Source organism: Oryctolagus cuniculus, chromosome 9 (genome assembly GCF_051225735.1).
Source record: "Oryctolagus cuniculus isolate XC-2025 breed Fujian yellow rabbit chromosome 9, ASM5122573v1, whole genome shotgun sequence".
NCBI lineage: Eukaryota > Metazoa > Chordata > Mammalia > Lagomorpha > Leporidae > Oryctolagus > Oryctolagus cuniculus.
In genome coordinates this window covers 67,437,131-67,453,028 of record NC_142875.1, presented here as the reverse complement: position 1 = coordinate 67,453,028, position 15,898 = coordinate 67,437,131, and the positions used below count along the sequence as shown (strand labels likewise).

The window sequence follows — 15,898 nt, the reverse complement described above, 5'->3', positions numbered from 1 at the left end:
GGGGGAACCGGGGCGCCAGGCGGTGCGCGGGCCGGGGCGCGAGGTCGCGCGGGAAGGCCGGCGCGGGTCCAGGCACCCCGCTGGGAGCCCTGGGTGCTGCCCGAACGTGGTTTTCTCCGAAACTGCCCCCCGGTGGGCCGGTGTCGCGGCTTTACAAAGAACCCGGTGGGTGACACGGGGGCCGCGTCGCTATCTCTGGGTCTGGGCGGGGAGCGCTGGGCGAGGGCACCCTGGGCGGGCACGCCCCTCTCCCTCTCCCTCTCCTCACCCTCACCCTCCTCCTCCTCCTCCTCCGTGGGCGGCGCCGTCCCTCCCCGCCTCTCTCCTCCCGCCCGCTCGGTTTAGCCTCGCATCTTTGGCCAAACAACAACAAATGGGGAGCACCGCGTAGGTGTGGAACTCTGCTGGCTTCTGGCGCTTGGGCAGTGCAAGACAATAGCTGCCCTTTTTGGGGGGATCGCTGGGTGGAGAGGCCGCGGCTGTGGCCATGAACAGACCCTAGCTTATAGAAGGTCTTAATGGTGATGTAAAAAGAGGCGGCACCATCCAGACGTCAAAGGGAGGTTTTTGGAGGGGCAGTGGCAATTGAATAGAAGTTTCCTAGGCCAACCCATTATTTAAGGAGCGCTTGCTGTGTACCACAGACTGTGTGGAGCACCTTCTGTAATTATCTGGAATCCTCCGAAATGGCCCTTTAAAAGGAGGGCGGGGAAAGGGTACAAGTGCACTTAAGAAAGTTCATGAAAATGACATTAAAAGAGGGATTTATTCGTGTGCCAAAAACGTTTTGAAATCCGTGCGTATTGGGGATCTTCAAAAAGTTCGTCGAAAATACACATTCTCAAAAACTAGGCATGGGTTTCAAAAGTGTTCACGCCCAAATAAACTTGGCTGTTAATTCCGTTTTTCCACGAACTTTCTAAGGTATACCGCCTGGTGTTAGCCTTTCACGTTGTGAAGGGAGACGCAGGCTTGGAGAAGTTAATTAATTTGACCAAAATCACAGAGCAAAAGGAAGGCAGAAGGCTTGCACTCCACTTCTCCGTTAGGTTCTGTCAATGAAGAAGCCAAGCAGGAAGTGCAAAGGCACAAAGTCAGCAAAGAACTTAGTGGAGCCACCACCTTAAAACTCTGGCTGAGAAGCTGTGTATCTGTCTCTTGGTATTTATTTATATTAATAGATTGTCTAATTTAAAAAAAATTATTTATTTGAAAGGTAGAGTTACAAAGAGAGGGAGAGGCAGAGAGAAAGGTCTTCCATCCACTGGTTCACTCCCCAGATGACCACAACGGCTGGAGCTGGGCCAGTCCGAATCCAGGAGCTTCTTCTGGGTTTCCCATACAAGTATAGAAGCCTGAGTACTTGGGCCACCTTCTACTGCTATCCCAGCCCACAGCACAGAGCTGGATCAGAAGCGGAACAGCCAGGACTAGAAGCGGCACCCATATGAGATACTGGTGCTGCAGGCAGAGGCTTAGCCCACTACGCCACAGTGCGGGCTGCTAGATTGTCTAATTTGAATATGTTTTTCTCTCTCTGGCATTCACACCACTCAGTACTCCCCAACTGAGGTTCTATGAATAAAATACAATTTTCTTCTGGTGTCAGTCCCCTCAACCTGGAAGAGCTGAGCAGGGCCTGAAGAATCGGGAACCTCCAAGGAGGTCATGGCTGCAAGTCTCCTGAGTTTAGCCCTGCAGGATTTGCATTTTCTCTGTGGGGCAGTGCTTTAGACAGTTGGTGGAAGATAGAATGCAGAAACATTTTGAAATCTATGTAGTTTTTCATAATACGTATCTCCATGAACTTTTTGAATACTTCCCATATGCATGGACTTTGTACCAAAAAAAACACCCTGGTCTTTTAATTCCATTTTCTATGTGCCATGACATGTGCCAGGATGTGGGAATGCATGGCATCGCTGGCCTACCCAGCAGCCAGTCTGGCCTAACTTCAGGAGGAAGGCCCAGGTCCACCCAGAGAGAATGAACACGGTGAAAGGGGTAGCCCCTTCACCTGGCCTCAGTTTAGGCCAGAGCTCAGGATGCAGGCTTGACCTTTGGAAGATGAAGGATAGTCCCCTGGGAGCCTGAAAAAGAAAGGCACAGGATGACACAATTCTGCCCCTTGACTGTTAGGAGAATGTGACACTTGGGATTGCTGTAGCAATTGTAACCTGAGGCAAGGGATGAGGCAGAAATGCTGAGGCTGGTGCAGTGGAAGAGCCAGAGAATCGGTCCTTAATGATGTAACTGAGCTGCTGATTGAACCAACCCTGGAGCTGACCTCAAGTGAGCTGCTAGTCCCAGTTGTATCAAAGCATTATGATAATAATATTTCTCCTGAGAGCCCCCATTAGGGTAAAGACCAAATCTTAGGCGTCGATGTGGCTGTAATGTCTAGCATAGTGTTAGGACACAGGAAATGCTAGCTTGCTAAAAGTAGTGAGGCCAGGAGAACAGAGGAAAATTCTGGGAGCTGAAGTCAACCCTCCTCGTGTGGAAATGACTTGCTTTATTTAAACCCAGTTTACCAACATTCTGGATTTATCACAATCAGAATAAAATCAAAGAGACATATCTCAGTTTACAGAGGGATGTATCTCTTTATCCTGATTGATTTAACCTTGTTCCCTCTAACATTTAAAATATAAGAGACTCAAAAATTCATGGAAAATGTATATTATGGGAAAAAATTCATAGGTGGAAACATTTTGTACCAGAATCAGCTTATCTCTTAATTTCATTTTTATATAACCATTTTGAGGTACCCTTGTATATTTTCCTTTCATGCAACTCAGGAACAGTTGAGTCAATCAAAATCTTTACACTCTGTCTATCTCCAGATTTCTGTTGTGCTATCGAAGAAGTATGAGGGGGCTTCAAAATTCCATGGAAAATCACAATATTTTTAAATTACATTTCTCCATGAACTCTTTTTGGGGCCCCTTAGTATTAGAAACTTTGCAGATTCTTTTTTTTAAGAAAACTTTTATTTAATAAATATAAATTTCAAAAGTACAACTTTTGGATTATGGCGGTTTTTTCCCCCATAACCACCCTCCCATCCACAAACCATCCCATCTCCTACTCCCTCTCCCATCCCGTTCTTCATTAAGATTCTTTTTTTTTTTTTTTTTTTTTTTTTTTTTTTTTACAGGCAGAGTGGACAGTGAGAAAGAGAGAGAGAGAAAGGTCTTCCTTTTTGCCGTTGGTTCACCCTCCAATGGCCGCCGCGGCCGGCGCACCGCACCTATCTGAAGGCAGGAGCCAGGAGCCAGGTGCTTCTCCTGGTCTCCCATGGGGTGCAGGGCCCAAGCACTTGGGCCATCCTCCACTGCACTCCCGGGCCACAGCAGAGAGCTGGCCTGGAAGAGGGGCAACCGGGACAGAATCCGGTGCCCCAACCTGGACTAGAACCCGGTGTGCCAGCGCCGCTAGGCAGAAGATTAGCCTATTGAGCCACGGCGCTGGCCAAGATTCATTTTTAATTAGCTTTACATACAGAAGATCAACTTAGTATATACTAAGTAAAGATTTCAACAGATACCTTGCAGATTCTTAAAAGAACTTTCTTCTGATCTCCCTAAAGCTGCACAATAATTTTAAGATTGCTGTGAGCTTGGGGTCAGTGCTGTGGCACAGTGGGTAAAGCTGCCGCCTACAGTGCCAGCATCCCATATGGTTGCCGGTTTGAGACCCGGCTGTTCTGCTGTGGCCTGGGAAAGCAGTAGAAGATGGCCCAAGTCCTTAGTAGGCCCCTGCTTCCACATGGGAGACCCAGAAAAAGCTCCAAGCGCCTGGCTTTGGATTGGCCCAGCTCAGGCCATTGTGGCCATTTGGGGAGTGAACCAGCGGATGGAAGACCTCTCTCTGCCTCTGCCTCTCTGTAACTCTGCCTTTCAAATAAATAATTAATTAATAAATAATAAATAAATATTGCTGTGAGCACCAGAAAAAAAAATGCTCTCTCAGATTTTCTGAGGAGGGACCTGTCTTCAACTCAAGACCCCTTCAAAATCTTCCTTCAATGTGTTTGCACCCATATTGCAGAGATACTCACAGTGTATGATATACAGACTTTCAAGGATCTTCAATTTTCCTCTTTTCTTTGAATTCCCTGATTTGAGTCACCAATTGATTCTTGAAGGTTTCAGGGAACAGAAACCTGTTGAGTTTATCTGAATTATCAAGGGTTAATGATAAGTTTAAGGAAAGATAATGAAGAAAACATCAAAATAGTGTCTCTGCTGCTACACTTGCATGTCTTGTCATCTACCACCAACAGGCTCCCCTCCTTCCTGCCATTGTGACTATTATTCTTCATCTCCATACTACTACTGTTATGCTGACCTTCTCTTCATGCCAGCAATTCACACTCCTCATTAGCGAGAATGTGATTGGTTCTACTGAACTGTAATTTCCATGAGCACTTGCATAATTTCTAGGACATAGGCCAAAATGAAAATGCATCGCCCTTTATTCAACAATTATTAAAAATTTCAAGATGGTGACAGAGTTGGTGGTTGGCATTAAATCAAACATGGGCTCTTCCAACATGACAGTTACGTGATTTCTTAGCTTACATGTCCATGAAGTTTTCTAGCCTTTGAAGTTAGGTCTGTATTTGTTCTGCTAACCAGTGTGTTCCCATGCCTAGCATGTGCCTAGCCCATAGAGGATTTTTTTTTTTTTTTTTTTTTTTTTTTTTTTTTTTGACAGGCAGAGTGGACAGTGAGAGAGAGAGAGACAGAGAGAGAAAGGTCTTCCTTTTGCCGTTGGTTCACCCTCCAATGGCCGCCGCTGCAGCCGGCGCACCGCGCTGATCCTGGCAGGAGCCAGGAGCCAGGTGCTTTTCCTGGTCTCCCATGGGGTGCAGGGCCCAAGCACCTGGGCCATCCTCCACTGCACTCCCTGGCCATAGCAGAGAGCTGGCCTGGAAGAGGGGCTACCGGGACAGAATCCGGCGCCCCAACCGGGACTAGAACCCGGTGTGCCGGCGCCGCAAGGTGGAGGATTAGCCTATTGAGCCACGGCGCCGGCTGCCCATAGAGGATTTTAACAAATACCTGTTGAATGAATGAATGAGCCCTCATCGGTTGAGCAGAGCTCTCATATCTGAGTTCCAAGTCTCTTTGGAGGCCTCTATCCACCTTGTAAATTCTGCCTTTGGATTAAGTGTGGTCCCTGCCTAATCAGTTGTAACAAGGATGGCAGGTTCACAGTGACTGTGGGAGGGTCCTGCTATTTGAGTCTTCCTCAGAGATGGCCAAGACCAAGATGGTCACTTAGAATGTCATGTCCTAAGATGGTGACAATTCTTTGATTTGTCCTTGAGAAAATTCTTAGTTCTTTGGGATCTGTTTCTTCAATTGTAAGGTCTATAAAATGTGGATAGAAATAACTGCCCTACCTGCCTTCCTCACAGGGCTATCAGAATCATATATCAATAAACACAACTGAAAGGATTTTTACAGTTGTTTGTTCTCACTCTGGTACTGCCAAGAGCATACACATATCGTGCCCTCCTGACAACCATCAACTCTGGGCTGGAGGAATGGCTCAGTCTTGTTTAGAAGTTATGTGGATGATGATTACTGTATTTCTCTACTTTGTACTATGTCTAGAAACAAGACCTTAGAAGACACCTCTTTCAATGTAATACAGAATATAGAAAACAATGAGTAAGAGATAGAAAAGGACGGTTTTCCTGATAGTAATGGTATGCTATTTGATGCAGCAACCACAGACAAAATAATGTCCTGATCTCTCAGTTGTCCCTCTGGTAGGCAGCAAGCTAGGTAGGTTTGTACAACTTCTCCACACTTCAGTTCAGGACAAAGAAACCTGGCATATGAGTTCCCTAGGGCTGTTACAACAAAGGCACACACTGGATGGCTTAAACAGCAGAACCTTATTGCCTCACAGTGCTGGACACCGAAGTCTGAGATCAAGGTGTCAGCAAGGTTGTTTTCTTCAGTGACCTCTCTGTTGGGCTTGCCAATGTCTGTCTTCTCTCCGTGCCCTCCTATTATCTTCCTTCTGTGTCTGTTCTCATCTCTACTAAGGACACCAGTCATTTTGGATCAGAGCAGCCATGGTGACTTTGCTTTAATCTCATGACCTCTTAAGACTCTCCAAATACAGTCACATTCTGAGGTACTGGGGGTTAAGACTCCAGCATGTGAATTTGGAGGGAACACAATTTAGCCCATGACTTGGACAGGTCTGTGAGCACTCCTGTAATCTAGAGATCATATAGCTCCCAGAGTAGATGGGGGGAGACGTTGAATGTTCAAGCAAATCTAACCATCACATAACTCTAGCTTGCATCTCAGGGGACATAGAGGTATAAAGATGACAGGCAGATCTTGAAAGAATGCATTTCCCATAATATTTGTATTAATCTTTATTTTAATGCCTTCAGCATAGGCCCAATTCTCCTTGGCAGTGACAAAGGCCAGAGTAACCAAAGCAGCAAATGGTGGGTTATTACCGTTCAAACCAATGAACAAAGCCAGTGCACCAAGAGAAGAAACTTCCATTTCCAAGTACATGGGTTTCTCAGTATAAAGAAAAACAGCAGCTATGGTTTGGATATATACCCCCAAAGTTCAGGTATTGGAAACTTATTCCCCAATAAAACAATGTTGAGAGGCAAGACATTTAAAGTCCTTGTGGTTGGATTAATGTTGTTATCACAGGAGTGGGTTTGTCATGAATCTGAGTTTGACCGCCTTTCTTGACCTCTTTCCCCCTGTGAGGCAGTCTGCCATGTTGTGGTACAGCAGGAAGGCCCTTGTGTATTGGGCCCCTAACCTTGGGCTTCCCAGCCCTAAGAACTATAAAACGAATGAATCTCTGCTCTTTATAAATCACCCAATCTACAGTATTCTGTTATAAAATAGACTAAGACAATGGCTAAGCCCATTTGTTGACATTTTCTCTAACCAGGTCATCAGGGGTTACATAGATGTTCAGTACCTAAAAAGTCGCTGAGACTGAAGGCATGTCCTTTATTTACAGCTCTTTTAATCCCAGCCATTGTCTAATGCACAAAACTTTCCCTAGTTCTTCCTACCATCCCTCATCTCCAGACAAGATGGTTATTTCATTTGCTTGTGGCTTTTCTCATCAGTAATATCATTAACATGAAGTAGTCCCTAACCAAGAAAACCAGAAGGGAGGTTTGCCGTGAGGTCTTACTGAGAGCTTTTTCTACTTGACCATATGCCACCTTGTTCTAGATTTGTCTCTTGTGGGTTATAGGAATATAAACATGTTGTCGCTTCACTAATTTACTTGTTTTCTTAATGGATTGGTGACCTATATATGTTTCTCTGAATTAATTGATTGAAACCCACACCATTTCTGCCAACTAAATCTGAGAAATTTCCCTTTTCTAATGAATAAAAGCCATCAGATCATCTTGGGTTAAGGTGAGTGGAAAGTAAGAAATTACGTACTAAGGAGTATGGTCCAAAAACACATGTAAAAAGATTATATTTCATTAATGTGATGGTTAGAGTTACTTTAGTTGCTAATTAACAGAATACAAAATAATAACAGAAAATATGTTAGGTTATTTTTACAAAACTTAGGTAAAAGTCTAGAGGTGGGAATTCCAGGACTCAGTGAAGATTCTGCTAAACAAAAGCTCAGGGACACAGGCACTTTCACATCACAATTCTTTCATCACATTCTTTTATCAGGTCTGAGAGGGCCACCAAAAGGACATTTTACCATTTGCTAGTTTTTGTTACGTAAAAAAGCCCCCTTTGGTAAATTTCAAGCTACCAGTATCATGTCAGTCAACACAGAGTTGAAAAGAGATGTACACAGTTGGCTCCTGCAAGCCGGTATAAACAAGCTCCAACCTACCTGTGTTCAGAACACTCTGGCAGAAGCTCATCTTCTCTTGCCTGTAAATCATGAAATGACTCCATTGGATAGGTAACTACTCAAAAAGACTTGTCATTTGCCAGGATAACCATGCACTGGTAAAAGGGATATTTAGATTCTTTAAAAACTGTTTGATGCAAAGGCTGAACTGACACACCAAAAGGCGTCATCCTCCAGTTGGGGCCCAATGGAGTTTTGGCTCATTTCTAACTTATAAGGGATCCAATGGGCCCATGAAAATGTTCTATGATTAAGTCACTTAATAAACAATTAGGGTAGATATCTTACCTGAAAAAAAAAAACCTCACATTGGTTCCCTGATATGTGGAGTAATAGCCATTATGCTAGGTTCACCAGAGGCCTTTGAAACTTGCAGTATCATCCCTAGCTAAAATAGTAAATCAGACTGGTGTTGTGGCAGCAGCTTTACCTGTAATGCCAGTATCCCTTATGGGCACCAATTCCTGTCTTGGATGCTCTGCTCCCCACCCAGCTCCCTGCTGATGCTCTGGGAAAGCAACAGAAGCTGGCCCAAGTCTTTGGGCCCCTGCCACCCACGTGGGATACCTGGAAGAAACTCCTGGCTTTGGCCTGGCCCAGCCCTGGCTGTTGTGGGCATCTGGGGAGTGAACCAGTGGATGGATGATCTGTGTCTCTATCTCTCCCTCTCTGTGTAACTCTTTCAAATAAATAAATCTTTTAAAAAGTAAGAAGCAAGGTGGCATTTTTGGAAGAACTGCAAAGACTTACACTACTGGGGCAGGTGCTGTGGCATAGTGAGTAAAGCCGCCGCCTACAGTGCCAGCATCCCATGTGGGCACCAATTCAAGTCCTGGCTGCTCCACTTCCTATCCAGCTCTATACTATGGCCTGGGTAAGCAGTAGAAGATAGCCCAAGTCTTTGGGCCCCTGCATCTGCATTGGATACCCAGAAGAAGCTCCTGGCTCCTGGCTTCCCATCAGCCCAGTTCTGGGCATTACAGCCATAGCGGGAGTGAACCAGCAGATGGAAGACTTCTTTCTCTCTACCTCTCTGTAACTCTGTCTTCCAAATAAATAAAGATTTTTTTAAAAAATATACACTACTATCAAAGATACAAAGGATGCAGTGTCCTATTCAGGTTTCCTTTCTGAATCCTGCAAAAAAGTTACCATAACTGGGGGCTGGAACTGTGGCTCAGCAGGTTAAAGCCCCAGCCTGCAATGCCAGCATCCCATATGTGTTCCGGTTCATGTCCTGGCTACTCCACTTCGGATCCAGCTCTGTGCTATGGCCTGGGAAAGCAGTAGAAGATGGCTCAAGTGCTTGGGCCCCTGCACCCTCATGGGAGACCCGGAAGAAGCTCCTGGCTTCTGGCTTCAGATCAGCACAGCTCTGGCTGTTGCGGTCATTTGAAAAGTGAACCAGTGGATGGAAGATCTCTTTCTCTCTCTCTCTCTCACCCTCGCTCTACCTCTCTCTGTAACTGTTTCAAACAAATAAAAATAAATCTAAAAAAAATGTTTTTTAAAAGTTATCATAGCTGATCAGCTATCCACCTAACCAATAGAAACTACAGTGAAGCATGTGTTGTCTTCAGGACAGATCAGTATAGATTTTGCATTTGGTATGCCTTTATTAATTTGATAAATATGGTTTTCTAGATTCCCATCAATAGGAAGGGTCAAAAGCAGTTTGTGGGGACAAGTGTTGTGGCACACAGGCTAAGCTGCTACTTGGAACACCCCCATCCCATATTGGAGTGCCTAGGTTTGAGTCCCACCTCCACTTCCAATACAGCTTCCTGCTAAGCCACATCCTGGGAGGCAGCAGATGATGACTCAAGTACTTGTGTCCCCACCCAAGTGGGAGACACAGATGGAGTTCTGTTCCAGGCTCTGGCATGGCCCATCCCTAACAGTTGTGGGCACTGGAAATTGAACCAGTAGATGGAAGATTCTCTCTCTCTCTCTCTCTCTCTCTCTCTCGTGCACTTTGCCTTTTAAATAAGTCAGCTTCTTTAAAAAGCTGATTGCCTTAACATATTAAGGACAGGGATACAAAATTATTTTCAGACTAGGATTATTTTAACTTCTACCCTCTGTCATGTTTAATATGAAAGAGCAAGTACTCTAGATCAATGTTTCTCAAAGTATCTGTGGTGATGTAACATTCTCTCTCTCTGTTTCAATATATTTTGAAATTACTGAACTTGGCCACTATATATCTTGTTAACACATGAAAATCACTGTGAGTTTGACAAATAAAATCTATACTTTGTTCAGTGAGATGAGTCTTCTGATCATGTGCTTGGATGTCACAGCAATATCAAATTGCTATAAACATTCTAAACATAGATTTTCAATTTCTAAATTTATCTCACCATGGAATAAAGAAGTATTCAATAGTCAACATTTGTAGACTACATCTTGAGTGGTGTGATCAAAATGGCCTAGACAAACACATGCACGTGAAAGAACAGCAGATAAACTCCAAGATAATCAAGGGTTTACCACACTGGTGAAATTTTTAGGATTCATTGCTCTGAGCACATTGGTAATATCTTTAATGTAAAAGGACAAGTTGTTCCACCTCTAACTACCTGCCATTAAGAGAGAGTCTCTTCATTTACAGGGCCTCTTTGGATTTTAAAAGCAGCATATGCTGTCTTTGGGAATACAATTCCAATCCACTTATCAAGTGGATTAGAAACTTCCAGTTGCAAATGGGTACCAAAGCCAGAAACACCTCTTAATCACGTCCAGCTGTATACAGCTGCCCTGTCACTTGAGGTATACAACCCAGAATATTCAGCAGCATTGGAGGTGTTTGTGATGGATAAGTGTTGTATGGCCTCTCTGGAAAGTCCCAGTAGGAGCTACCCCCTAAGGCTTTGGCGTAAGGCAGTGACTTATGCAACAGCGATTTACTTTCTGTCTGAACCGCCAGTAATCTGTAGGAGCTGAGGACAATCTCCAGCTGACACCCAGTAAGACATTGAAGCCCTAGGGCATACAATCACAAAGACGTGAATTCTGCCAAAAACAACATGAGTTTGGAAGCAAATCTTTTCCTAGTTGAGATGCCATGTGAGGACCCAGTCTTGGCCAACACTTTGATTGCAGCAATAAGCAAAGCCATACCTAGACACCTGACCCATAAAAATGCTGAGATAATAAATGTATGTTGCCTAAGCTCTTAAGTTTGTGCAATATTTTTACACAGTAGATAACTATTAAGATAGTATAACCAATCTGGAAAATGGTTTGATATTTTCTTTTAACTGAACAACCAACCACCCAGCAATTCCACAGCTAAGAGAAGTGGAAAACAAAGTTCCCCCAAAAGACTTTTATAAGACTATTCATGACCGTGTTATTTATGGAAGCTAAAAATCAAGAAAAAAGTTCTATCAATACAAGAATGAATAAATAGTGGTATATTAATATAATACAATGCATACTGCTCAGCAAAAGATACAAGAAACTTCTGTCACACACAAAACATGAATGAGTCTCCCAAATGTTATTTTCAGCTAAGGAAGTCAGACACAAAAGAATATTAACAATCTGATTCCATGTATATGTGGTTCTAGAACAGGTGAACCTAATTGATGGTGATAGAAATTGACCCAGTGGATGCTCTGGGGATTGAGGGCAGGCAATGACTTTGAAAGGACATTTGGGGACTGGGGCTGTGGTGCAGTGGGTTAAAGCCCCAGCCTGCAGCGCCAGCATCCCATATGAGCACCGGTTCAAGTCCCTCCTGCTCCATTTCTGATCCCGTTCTCTGCTATGGCCTGGGAAAGCAGTAGAAGATGGCCCAAGTCCTTGGGCCCCTGAACCCACATGGGAGACCCATAAGAAGCTCCTGGCTTCATATCAGGTCAGCTCTGGCTGTTGCAGCCATTTGGGGAGTGAACCAGCGGATGGAAGACTAACCTCTCTCTCCCTGGCTCTACCTCTCTATGGAACTGTCTTTCAAATAAATAAAATATTTTAAAAAAAAGGGCAGTGGGATAACTTCCTGCAATGATGGACATGTTCTGTGTTCTCAGGTGTGGGTCACACAGGTACAAGTATTTGTCAAAACTTTTGAACAAAACTGTTGAACTTTTTAAAAATATGTTAATCACTAAATTTCAATTATACCTTAATTTTTTAAAAATTAAGAAACAAGGGATGAGCATTTAGCCTAGTGATTGGGACACCAGGTAGGGATGCCCACCAGATAGGATCCCATGTTGGAGTGCCTGGGTTCAGTGCCCACTTCTGTGTCCAGATACCAATTTCCTGCTTGAATAGACCCTGAGAAGCAATGGTGATAAATCATGTAGTTGGGTTCCTATCACCCACATGGGAGACCTAGATTAGTTCCTGGCTCTCTGTTTTAGCCTCAGCCCAGCCTCAGCCACCAGGAGAATTTGGGAGGGTGAGCCAGTGGATGGGAGTGCTCTCGCACTCTTTCTACCTCTCATATAATAAATACATTTTTTAAAAAATTATAAAAGAAGTAAAGGCATTATCTGTTTGCAAAAGGATAATAGAGGCCTCAAGCCAACCTACCCTAAGCTGCTTGCAAATATAGAGGAGAACAGTCTGTAAGAACACAAAAATCAAGAGGAAAAGGCATCTTGTATTTTTATTTAAGGTATACAAACTTCATGCATTCCATAAATACAAATTTAGGAAAAAGGCATCTTCTTATTGGTTCTGTCCTCTCAGTTGATCTTTTCACCTTAAGCTTCTTTAACTTAATCATGACACAGGGAGAGAGGAGAGAAAGAGAAGAGATGAGGAGAAAGTGAAAGAAGGAAGGAAATGCAAGAGAGAAAGGGAAAGAGACAGAAGGAAACAAATAAGAAAGAAAAATGAAAGAGAAAAGGAAGGAAGGAAAGAAAGAAAAAGAAAGGAAAGAGAAAAGAAAAAAAGAAAAAGAAAGGGGCCAGCATTGTGATCTACCCCATTTGGGCGCCAGTTCCTGTCCCAGCTGCTCCGCTTCTGATTCAGTTCCCTGTTAATGTGCCTGGGAAAGCAGTGGAAGATGTTCTAAGTCCTTGGGCCCCTGCACCCATGTGGGAGAAAGGATGAAGTTCCTGACTCCTCTTTGGTCTGGCTCAGCCCTGGCCATTGTAGCCATTTGGGGAGTAAACCAGCAGATGGAAGATCTCTCTCTCTCTCTGTCTCCCCTTTCCTGGTATCTCTGTAACTCTGACTTTCAAATACATAAATAAATCTTAAAAAAAAAAAAAAAAAAGGAAGAAGGAAAAGGGCTAGGCCAGGTCTAAGCCAGTACCAAGGTTGTCCATCCTTGTCTCACATGATGGCAGGAACCCAAGCAATTTGGACCATCATCTGCTGCATCCCAGGCACATTAGCAGGAAGCTGGATAAAAAGAATGGTGTCGTGGGGACTGGAACTGCGCTCCAATATGGGGTGCAAGCTTCCCAAGCAGCAGCTTTACCTTTCTACCTTAAAATGCCAACCCTGATATTTGTTTTTGATGATTTTGTAGAGAAAATGGAGAAGGCAGTCATGATGAACATGCTTTAATCCCTCTTAAATTGGGTATCTACAAGGATATTACTGGAACAATAGTGAAATTTGGGTATAGGTTGAATATTAGAAATTGTATCACATTTAAATTCCTGAGTGAAGTGCTTCTCTAGGAATATGGCCTTGTTCTTAGGAGACACATGCTGGAACATTTGTGGTAAAGCATTATGTTGCCTATTACCAACCTTCAAATGGTTTCAGGAAAAATATACATATGCTCATTTCTCTCTATTTACTATCTGACTTATTTACACACTGAATATATATACACACAGATTTATACAAATGTGCCCTCTATATGTATTATATGCAAGGGGTCCACAAGTATTTATTGTGCTAGTCTCAATTTTTCTAAAGGTGTAATATTTTTCAAAATAAAACACTTCTGGGCATCTCTCTTAAAATGCCTGCTCTTTGTTGGTCAGTGTTGTGGTATAGCTGGTAAAGCTGCCACCTGTGACGCTGGCATCCCATGTGGGCACCAGTTCATGTCCTGGTTGCTCCACTTCTGATACAGCTCTCTGCTATGGCCTGGGAAAGCAGCGGAAGATGGCCCAAGCACTTGGGCCCCTGCACTCATGTCAGAGACCCAGGAGAAGTTCCTGGATCCTAGCTTCAGTCTGGCCCAGCCCTGACCATTGCAGCCATTTGGTGAGTGGACCAGTGGAAGGAAGTTTCTCTCTCTCTCTCTCTTTTTTTTTTTTTTTTTTTTTTTTTGACAGGCAGAGTGGACAGTGAAAGAGAGAGACAGAGAGAAAGATCTTCCTTTGCCGTTGGTTCACCCTCCAATGGCCGCCGCGGCCTGCACGCTGCGGCCAGCACACCGCGCTGATCGGATGGCAGGAGCCAGGTATTTATCCTGGTCTCCCATGGGGTACAGGGCCCAAGGACTTGGGCCATCCTCCACTGCACTCCCTGGCCACAGCAGAGAGCTGGCCTGGAAGAGGGGCAACCGGGACAGAATCCGGTGCCCCGACCGGGACTAGAACCCGGTGTGCCGTTGCCACAAGGCGGAGGATTAGCCTAGTGAGCCACGGCGCCGGCTCTCTCTCTCTCTCTCTCTCTCTCTCTCTTTCTCTCTCTGTAACTCTGCCTTTCAAATAAATGAATATTTAAAAAAAAAAATTCTTCTCTTAAAAATCCACCTCTGGCTCTTCCCTACCAGAGGTCTTTCTCTCAACACTGCTTCAGCTTTGATGGTTCCCTAGTTCTCCACAAGATTTCTACCTCTCGATAATTGTTTACAGCCCTTTTCTCAATTGTTGAGGAACACTGTTTTTTTCTTATTACTATTTGTTTAACTCTTTACTAGTGTAGGGTTGATCTTATGAGCAATGTAAACTGAAAGCAGTTCACTGTAAAAATTAACAGTGGAAACAGGAGAGGAAGGAGGAGGAAGGGTGGGAGAATGGGCAGGAGGGAGGGGAGGGTGGAAAGTATCACTGTGTTCCTGAATCTATATATATGAAATGTGTATACCTTAAATAAAATTTAAGAAGAAAACAATGAAAAAAAGATTTCTACCTCTCACTTTGAATATGTTCCCTCTCCAGTGTACAAAATGTTCACCTCTTCTTGGCGTCTACCCCCAAGCTCATACTCATAAACCCATCAAAATTTTCAGTGAAACCTGGGAAGCTCTGGTTAAGAATGTCTGCTACCCTTCTGATAAGACAGTTTAGCAGTCATCGTGTCAACCTGAGTGTGTGTTTCTGAGATTTCATCCCTATTCCAGGTAACATAACAAAATATCCCTCCCCAAAACTGCCTCTCAAGAATTCTGATAAATGGAATTTTCCTCATCTCATTTTACAACTAGAGGATTCCAGCCCTGTACCAAATTAGAATGGTTGCTATTATTTTTAACCTTAAGTCATGCCAGCTGAAGCTTGATTTGAAGTGACTTCCTAATTCTCTGTCTTCAGAGAAGATTGACAATGATTTTCTCACAGAAGTGCTGAATTTCCAGAGATACAGCAAAGAATGAACGACCAGTTAAACCCATGGTCAAGGACTTCCACAGGAAGGGCAATAATTAAGGATTTCTAAGAGTTGAAAGATTAACCTTTGGTTTTTTTTTTTAACCTTTGATTTCTAAAGCTCCAGTTACTGTTGATTTCTTAGATTGAAGGCATTTAGAAGTGACTGTCATATTCTGGAACTGTGAATACAGCAATGAACCTGAAGCTAATTCTAAGTACAAGTCCGGGAAGCTGAGGACTACGCTGCTAGGAAAGTGTCAGTACACAGAGTTCAATGTTGTCACCAGACTTAAGACAGGATGGCTGGGTTTGCCTCTGATGCCCGTATTGCTCCTTTGCTCCCTTTTCTCTTCTGAGGCACTTTTCCCAACACATTAATGTCCTTGTATTGTCAGGTTCTTAAAATGTTTTATTTTCATTTTGATATGAAAGGCAGAGAGAGCGAGTGAGCATTTCCATCTGCTGGTTCACTCCCCTAA

General features: G+C 43.8%; 1 long non-coding RNA gene across 3 annotated transcripts in view; it reads left to right on the top strand.

The window, feature by feature from the left end:
• The first annotated feature begins 24 nt into the window (after nucleotides 1–24).
• The window catches only part of LOC103352131 (uncharacterized), a 33,646-nt gene continuing 17,772 nt past the window's right edge, over nucleotides 25–15,898 (top strand). For 2 of the 3 annotated variants that reach the window (XR_016213278.1, XR_519656.5), the window contains exons 1-2: nucleotides 27–165; nucleotides 14,991–15,172. This is a non-coding gene — a long non-coding RNA (uncharacterized LOC103352131). Of the gene's footprint in view, nucleotides 166–14,990; nucleotides 15,173–15,898 lie in introns of all 3 variants that reach the window. The other variant, XR_016213277.1, reaches the window with a different exon arrangement.